We start from the raw sequence: 9,803 nt of genomic DNA, 5'->3' as shown, positions 1-9,803 counted from the left end.
ATAACAGAGGAGCTAGTTGGTGAAGAACAAGGGGGATTTAGTAGGGAAAAGGGTGTGTAGATCGGATATTTGTTCTAAGATGTTTAGTGGAGAAGTATCTTGAGAAGGGAAAGAAAGTGTATGCTGCCTTCATGGACTTGGAGAAAGCTTATGACTGAATAGATAGGCAAGGTATGTGGAAGGTATTAAGAATATATGGAGTGGAAAGGAAATTGTTGAGTGCTGTGAAGAGTATGTACGAAGGAGCTAGGGCTATAGTGCAAATGGATGGTGAGCTGAGTGAGTTCTTTTATCTCAATGTGGGACTGAAACAGGGATATGTGATGTCTCCATGGCAGTTCAACATATACATGGATGGCATTGTAAAGGAGGTGCAAGGTAGGGCAGTGGCTGTGGGCGTGGCTCTAATGAATGAGGGTGAGATTTGGAAGATTCCGGTGTTGCTGTTTGCTGATGAAACAGTACCATATTGTTGAGTGAAGATGAATGGGAGTTGCAAGGTTTGGTGAATGAATTTGGGACAGTGTGCAGGAAGAGGAATCTGAAACTTAATGTAAACAAGAGTAAAGTTATAGTGTCTGAGAGAAATGAAGTCACAGAATACACAGTGAAGTTGGATGGTGAGGGTATGGGGAATATGAGTGCATTCAAGTACTTGGGTAGCGTGATGAATAAGGATGGAACTTTTGGGGATGAAGTGCTTGAAAGGGTACAGCAGGGAAGGAAGGTTGTTTGCTCATTGAAAGCAGTAATGAGAAATAGAGAGGTGAGTATGGAAGGTAAGAAGTCACTACATGATAGTATTGTGATCCCTACCCTGACGTATGGAAGCGAGGCGTGGACCTTGCTGGAGGGGAACAAGTCAAGAGTGAGAGCAGTGGAAATGAGATACTTGAGAGGAGCATGTGGAGTGACATGGAGGGACAGGTTGACGAATGAAGAAGTGAAGGAACGTTGTGGGATGGTTGTGGATGTGGTTGAGAAAATTAGGAGAAATACAATGAGGTGGTTTGGACATGTGGAGAGAATGGAGAATGAAAGACTGACTAAGAGGGTGTATGTAGGTGAGGTGGAGGGAGGGAGAGGAAGGGGAAGTCCGAGTATGAGGTGGAGGGATGGAGTTGTGAGGTATATGAGGGAGGAGGGAGTTGGGGGAAGGGTAGTCAAATGGTGAGTGACAGAGCGACTTGGAGGCGTTTTGTCCTCGGCCACCCTTTGCGAGATTAGGGCTTCGAGCAATAGATCAGGGATACTCAAGTACTTCAGGCGTAGGGCCAGATTATGAGATGCAGATTGATAGAAGGGCAATACATTTATTTTAGGTCCATTTTTTTCTCTATATAAACACACAGAATGAAGCGAAAAATTCATATATAATTTACTTTTACATTTTCCGCTAAGCACATAAGTAAAAAGAAAAATGCTAAAATTTCTGTTTTATGTTAGTAGCTATTTGTTTATTTGCATTCTTCCGAGCGTGTCGAAGGGCCAGTGAAAAACGACTCAAGGGCCGGATTTGGCTCGCGGGCCGCCAGTTGAATAACCCTGCTATAGATAGATAGATAGACAGACAACACATTAGAATTATATCACAGCCCCACACAACTCGGCAAGTGACAGAGCAGTTTCATCTATCCCAGACACAACACGAGCGTCTTTAGATGCTGGAGAAACACACATTACATGGGTGTGTACAAATATATTTGTAAGCTCCTGACTGGGAATCGAACCCTGGACCTCTTACATAGAAGTCAGGCACTGATACCATTCGACCAGGCGTGATAAAAACTGTGACAGCCTGATTTTTATGACGAACCAGGTATATCCATTATGGATGGATATATTTCAGTCACAACACATTAGGATTATATCAGCCTCACGCAACTCGGCAAGTGACAGAGCAGTTTTAATCTGTCCCAGACACAACACAAGTGTCTTTAGATGTTGGAGATACACACATTACACGCGTGTCTAAACGATATAAGATGAACAATAAACCGCAACCAACCTTAGGATGCAAAGCCTTGTAAAACCAGGCATTTGGAGCGCCGTAATCCACTAGACCACCAGGTGTCATTTGGTTATATGGTAAGAACGCTACATAGTATATGGTTTCCTGGGTTACAGGGAACCAGTTGGCTAATCACTCAGTGATGAGTCACCTGAAGATAGCACCATACTGAGTTTAAGGGATGACGATTGTCACTCTCCCCCCCCCCCTCCCTTAAACTACGGGACACCATTTTTTTTCTTTTATGTGGTAAAGTTTTCCAACTTTGGAGAGTTTTTCGAACTGAAGGGTTGGGCATAGTTATTAAACCTCTTCGCTGTAGGACATCTTCCGTTGGCTGAATAAAATGGACAGGAGGTAGTCTGATTTAACCATAAAAGATGCCACCAAAGTGAAGGAGTCAGAGCAAGTATATTTCCGTCATAAGACTCAGACACTCACCTTGCGTATTTTCTCTGACACCATTGCAGTACAGCAGCTGTATATGTGATATCTCAGGCATGTCGCAGGACAAACTTTGAATAGTAGAGACCAAGTGATGACGTTTTTGAAGGTTGTTGTGACTTTGGGAATAGGGATATTTATATGAACAGAGGCAAATGCTATGAGAGAGAGAGAGAGAGAGAGAGAGAGAGAGAGAGAGAGAGAGGGAGAGAGGAGGGGGGAGAATTACATTTTATAGCATTGTTTGGTGTTTTTGAAGGGGACGTAGTTTCTCATTAATGTCTCACGTTACCGTTTATCTCGTAGGCCTTTAGGGACCCCATCATTTCCCTTATATTATGGTCAGCTTGTTTTCAGAGATAACTAACCCCTTTCAGCTCAGTTAATGACCAAGCGCGATCGGACTGGAAGGTCGATTTGACTAATTACCAAGGAGACTCATTCCTGCCAAATAACTAAGGTTCTCTGAATTTTGTGGTACCACAGCGTAGTATTTATTATGTGAGAGTAAACCAGTTCAATCACAAGAACACAGTCCAACTGTGATATCTGTTCTGCCGAAGACTTTAACGTACACATGACGTTAAGATACAAATGACATAGGAAACCTGTAAGTGTTAGCCGCAAAGGTATATATGTGGTTCACTGCAGGACCATTCTTTCCCACAGAAGCAGAGTGATAGCCAGCACTGAACCTTCCCCATACTGAAAACTACGAGACGAGAAGGGGCTGTTTGTTGGGAGAGTGAAGCATGTGATAGGCTTTGTACTGAAGTAACAGAAACATTAACTACAAACCCAGGTTCATCTGGATACGAACGCAGTAGACTGCCTGCCGAAGTTGTTCCACACCTGCAGTCCATCATTCTTCTTTTGAGGAGAGGGAAGTATGGAGAAATCAGACAGTCGCACTGCCTGATAATATCCGTGCCACCATATGGAATCTGCCGTCTTACTGCTTTACATATTAATTCGTATTGCTGTGTGTGTGTGTGTGTGTGTGTGTGTGTGTGTGTGTGTGTGTGTGTGTGTGTGCGTGTGTTGTTAAAGTGTGATATAGTAATATAAAAATCTAGATAAGAGGGGCCAAGGAGCGTCATGAGTTTGCGTGAATAAGACTTCTCGGTGGTACTGTTTCTGTATTTAATTCATATGTTTAACCCAACTGTCAGAAACAGCTCATGTAACTCAGCTCACCCCATGCATGCGACATTATGCAAAAAGGAAGAGAGGTTTGGGATGGGAGATGAGAGGGAGTCAAGGGAAGGGGGAAGGCAATGATGCGGCTCCAAGGGGGCAGTTGTATCCCTTGGAACTTGATGGTAACATTCGGATTATGTCAGGCTGGCTGACTAGCCTTCACCTGCTGCTCTCACAGCTCTCAACCCACAACCATCACCCTTACTCCTGTAAATTGTTGTCTATATAATCCTGAGGTCACTGAAAGACAAATACTTTACGACCATACTTCGGCTTTGCAACAGTTATGAAGCACAGGGCATTTAAATTTGAACTACAATACTGTATAAGATATAAGTACAAAAATACTGGGTGTGGGAATTTCAGGGCCCTTGGTGTGGTGTGATGTGTGAGGGTGGTGTGGTGTGGTATATTTTGGCTTCACCATATTCCCTGAAGTCCATAGCACTGAAGTATCTCTCGTCCAAGAATTGTTACTGAGATACAGACGGACAAAGCCGCTCCGAGAGGCTCCCGCATCTATAAGTTATCCACTTCCCTCTTGTGCTGCCAATCTCAGTACTCTTCATAACCTTATTTTTACTAGGAATGGCCTAAGCAGTAATCAACATATTCACAAATGGAACAGTTTGCCCATGGGATTTGCAAGAGACATCCTTGGCATGATTTCAGTAAGGAACGTAGGTATTACGTCTAATAGGTGACGTGAAGATCTGTGACGCTATCTGTTATTCCCAAGTGGCCTTTAGATGTCACCACTTGGGCACCAGCAACCGTCCTACCATATCTGTTAGAGATATCAGAATCAGCTCTGGTATTATGATATTAGTGATCATTTGATATTTAATTCGTATCATTAATTCTTCTCCGGTGCCACATTTATCACTTTATTCTTTCTCTCTCCGGACTATTGTTTCACCACAGGATAAGCTTTTCGGACCGTAGGAGTTAGATGCACCTTTAACTGACTTCCATTCTACTAGGGAACTCTCCTAAACTAAACAGAATCGTGTGGTAGTATCAGGAAAAAAATACAAAATGAGTCACTGTAGCGCGTTTGTTCTAACCTGACAAAGTTCTTTCTCCCTTTCAGCTTAACCGATGGCAAGTACTCGTATAGTCAGAAACGTGACTGAATTTTACAAGCAACCAAGGAGGCTCTTTTGTACCTTAAAACAAAGTCTCAGTGAATTTCCAGCAACCACGACTTAGTGTTCGAGTTATAAGAGTGGCCCAGTTGTGTATGGTGAAAACTTAAATGCTCAAATGGAAGTGTTGATGATGTAAAAACTGGGTCATATGGAACAACAGGGAACACTGTGATAACGAGTTCCGATCCTCAGAATGTTCCTTGTTCCAGCTGAGATCTGATGCTTGACCCAACAGTCCCCTTCATACAATTTGACTTTGGCCATATCACGACCAATTCGCCCCCTCACCCCTAGTGTTTGTGTGTGTGTGTGTGTGTGTGTGTGTGTGTGTGTGTGTGTGTGTGTGTGTGTGTGTGTGTGTGCAAAATCAGGGTGGGGATGGATGTATTTTCTACTGTTTTATTTATTTTTGCCTCTCAGTTTTTTACTTAACAAAACTTTTGTTCAGTTTTCCTTCAATATTTCCGTTAACATATATTTCAGTTTTGGCCTCTATTTTTCCTTATTTCCTCGTCCACCCGATACTCCTCCTCTATTAACCTCATCCCTCATCTTTATTCGCCTCTCTCCCTCCCTCCCTTCCCTTCTCTCTCTCTCTCTGACCTGCCCTTCCTCTCACTCCACCCTGTCCCCTCACCCCGCCCCTGTCGCCCACCCCTTCCCCACACATGATTCCCTCATCCCTGTTCTTTCCCCTCACTTCAGCTCCTTCCCTTCACCCCTTCCCGTGACCCCATCCTCTCATTTTATCACCCTGTCTAACTCTCTTTACTTCCTTCCAAAACATTTTCTTACATTCCCTTCATTTTACAATCAAATTCATTCGAAATTCTTCATCCACTCTCTTCCTACTTTCTCTTACTAATCTTTTCACCTCTCTCTTCTTCTGTACATAATCTATCTCTTCCGTCTCTTAACTTCCTCCACGCCTCTGCTTCCCATACACTCACTATATGCTTTCATCTTTTGCGCCACTGCTTGTCTCACCACTTCATTCCATCATGCAGTTCCTTGCACCCCCTTTCGTCTTCTCTTCACCCCACACAGCACCTCACATGAAGCACAGATTTCTTCTGTGAATATCTTGCACACACCTCTCTCCTCCCCCATCTGCTTCATCTCATATTTACCCAATAGCTCCTTCACTTCTCCCTTATATTGTCTTTTTTCCAACCCCTTGTAACCTTCCTAATCCTCCTTGTATGGACTATTTCCTGTCGTCCCCTCCTTCTATTCATCCATTGCACATGAACCTTGACTTTTACCACTGCCAAGTGGTGGTCAGAAAGTCCACTCCCCCAACCTCTGCATGGTCTTACATCCATTACATACCTTCTTATTCTCACATACACACTCACATAATCAATCATTGCCTTCCGTTCATTAAGTTTATCACCCACCCTGCTCAGCACTCTCCACGTGTACCTGTGGATCATTTTCTGCCTGAATTGGGTATTGGATATCAACAACCTCCTCCCAGCACAAAGGTCCACTAGAGCTCTGCCATTCTCATCCACTTCTACAGGCACACCCCACTCACAAACTGCACCATCCACCTTCACATTCCCTACTTTTCCATTCATATCTCCAGTGAAAAACACTCTCTCATTCCTCTCAAACATTTCCTTGCATGCTTCCACATTTGCCCAGAGTATTTCTTTCACTCTGCTTGCATGATCTTGCATTGGCATATTCACACGCATAATCTCCCCCGTTTGTATTCCTACTTTCAGTCTTACCCACACAATCCTTGACCTGACTGATCCATACTTATATTTTCTTTTCATCTCTTGCACACATCAATACACACCCTCTCTTTCCCTCTTTTTCTCACCTACTCTCGCTCATATACTCCATCTATGTTTCCACCCACACACCCTCACCTACCATTTAGTCTCAGTTAATCCACATATATCCACTTTTGCACCCTCAGTGACCTGGACAATCTCTCTCTCTTTCACCTCATCATTCACACTCCTTACATTCCAAATTGCAATCCGTCCCATGTCCTTGGTCCGGTCCTTGGTCGTCACATGTTTGTCTATCCTGGTCCGAGGCTTCTGGTTTGTATATTTAATTGTTTTCTGGGGACGGGCACTAACCCTCTGTCAACCTTAAGTTTCCCCTCTCCGCTTCTTACCACTCACTTTCCTCTCCCTTTACCTTCATTCCCTCCCTCCTTTATCCTCCTCTTCCGTCTCCCGTTTTCCTCGTCCTTCCTACTTTTTTCTCTCCTCTCATCGTCTCTATTTCTCCTCCATTTCCCTACTCACTTCCTACTATTCTTCCGAACCTCTCCCTCTGCCTCATCCCTCTCTTCTCTCTGCTGTACACCTCCCCTTTCCTCCTACCCTTTCCCCTTCCACCTCCCCTCTTCCGGCCATGCAGTACTCAGGAAGAAGAATGGGTATGGAAGGGACGATGTGTGAGTGTAATATATTCTCTTTCTCACTTATGAATTTCCCACCTCTCTCTCTCTCTCTCTCTCTCTCTCTCTCTCTCTCTCTCTCTCTCTCTCTCTCTCCTGTCCATCTTACGTCCTTTCTATTTACTCTCACATTTCATTTTCAATCCTTTTCCCTTCCCTTTAACTTAGTCTCACTGTCTTTTCCCCTCTCAGAGACCTTACAATTTACTCCTACCATTTTCCCTTTTTACTCTTAATTATTCTTTTCCATCCCACTCTCCTCTTCATACTTTTCCATCTCAGTTCTTTCGTCCTCCCTCCACTCCCTTTCTCTCCCCTCTCACCTTCGCAATCTCACCCCTATTCTCTTTAATTCAATATTCATATTCTCCGTGAGAATTTTAATTACATTACTACGATGCGCATTTAGGTATTGTTTTTAAACATTACTCGTAGCGCCTTTAATTCTGGCACCTTTTGACGTCACAGAGAGAGAGGACAAAGAACGGGAATAGAAGGACGAAAAAGTAAAAGGAGCATGATGGAATTTGCATTCATTTATACAAACAAGAAAAAACACCAAGCCTGGGAGCTTGAAAAGCTTGCCTCTTCCATAGAAAACTAAAAGAAAAAAAAAAAAACATTTAATGTAAGGTCACACAGGACGCAACAAGCGGGGAGGTAGAGTCGAGCTCTGAGCGGCGAGATGAGCGTCAAAGCAATGCCTGTCCAAATAGGAAGCGGCAACCTTGCGCGCGACAGTCAGAAGCTGTTCATAGGTGAAGACATGCCATTGTCCAAGCTAACAAGCCTGGGGATGTCCCTAGGCAGTGTGCGACATGCTGGAACGTGCTGCATCGCGTTGCCATGAACGTGGAGGGTGAGCGGAACGACAAACCTCCCCGCTCATTTAGTGTGGCCGCTCACATAGGATTTAGTGAGTTTAATCGTGTCGCCTCATCCCTTCCCGCTCAAGTGTCCCAGCTTGTCGCGTCTGGTGTGGCCGTACCCTTTAGAGATGCCTGGATTCGTTGCGTATACCAAGCTGGAAATCCTAGGTAGTGGGAAAGATCGGGTGGAGTAAACAGCTTTTGAGGTGACTTGACCTGAACATGATCCCAGATAGCTCTTGCATTACGGAGTTGGAAAGAAAAGCAGAGGAGTATGTAACTAGACAGGAGCACAGTGCCTGTGATAGTAGAGAAGAAATGCTAGGAGAGAATTCAAAAACTGCGAGAATAGTAGCGTTGCATTAGATTGAATTGCAACACTGCGGCGAAGACAGAGAGGCTGTAGGGAGTGGACGTACTTTATGCAGCGAGCCGCCTTACACATTTCTGGTGTATTTCATGTCAACCAAAAGCAAAAAGACAATGAAGAACTTTCAAAGACGTCGGCAAACACACACACACACACACACACACACACACACACACACACACACACACACACACACACACACGGCTCGTGCAAGCTAAGGACACTTTATGACAATGAAAGGGATGAGTTGCGTTACTGAAGGTAAAAATAAAGTGGAAGATTCTCTCGTATTAGATGATGGGGGACGGAGGGGGGAGGAGAGTAACTGAAGCATTAAACACCAGAGTGACTATGCAACACCCACATATGACTTTGTCCTGTGATCTTGACCTTCGACAGACTGGTCTCATGATCGAATTACTCCATGCTTGCCAGATTTTAAACCCCTCCACGAAGTTTGGACAAAATCTGATTAGGGCTTGGGTCATCTTGCTCTGTCATCTTAACCTTTGACACCATGCGAAGCAATATACCCGCCGCGGTTATCATGGAGACGGAGTAATAGGCATTTTTTACTCTGCAGTTAGAAATGACAGAACTATGAGAATTACCGTTAGTACTTTTAGAAGGTAAAGAACGGTGGCCGTCCACAAGCATAACACAACCATTTGTTTACATCCCGTAGACCAGTTGTCGGTCTATAAGTGGGTGAATGGAAAATAAGACAGAAAAAATGATAAAAGAACAAGGTAGGAGAGTGAATGAACAAGGATGTATGACTGGCGGATGGATGGACAAGAAGAGGTGGGCCAAAACCAACATGAAAAGAATGATTTGGAATTACATGAATAACGTCCACCATCCTCCCATTTGATGTAGTGCCGCTTTCGAGTGACTCAACACTCAGTGACAAGGCAGGTGGTAACCATATACATAATGGAACTTGGTGCCTTACTGGGTTAAACGCTCCAGCCGGACTGAACCTGTAAGAGTTTATATCTGAAGTTTGGTTGGAGCTTTTTGCTAAACATAACGTCTTTCAGTAGAGAGTGAGACTGGTAACCGTCGCCTTGAATGTCGAGACTGAGTAACCTAGCTCTGGGTCTCTAAGCTCTTCATTGGCATTAAAGGAGTGGATAATGATCGGATGGATATATGAGGAACAGATAATGCGTCGCGGAGCAGATGTCGTTATAGCCTATTCGATCTACTCTGAGAAGAGACGAACCTTAAGCTTTTGAAAGCTGGCAGCTGATTGGTTGCCCGAGTGCATTCATTATTAGCGATGCATTTTAAATTACTTCTATTATAAGAGTTACAATAACCGTCT

The sequence above is a fragment of the Coenobita brevimanus genome, chromosome 52 (genome assembly GCF_032717465.1).
Source record: "Coenobita brevimanus isolate Jiangsu-jjx chromosome 52, ASM3271746v2, whole genome shotgun sequence".
NCBI lineage: Eukaryota > Metazoa > Arthropoda > Malacostraca > Decapoda > Coenobitidae > Coenobita > Coenobita brevimanus.
This window is presented reverse-complemented; position numbering follows the sequence as displayed.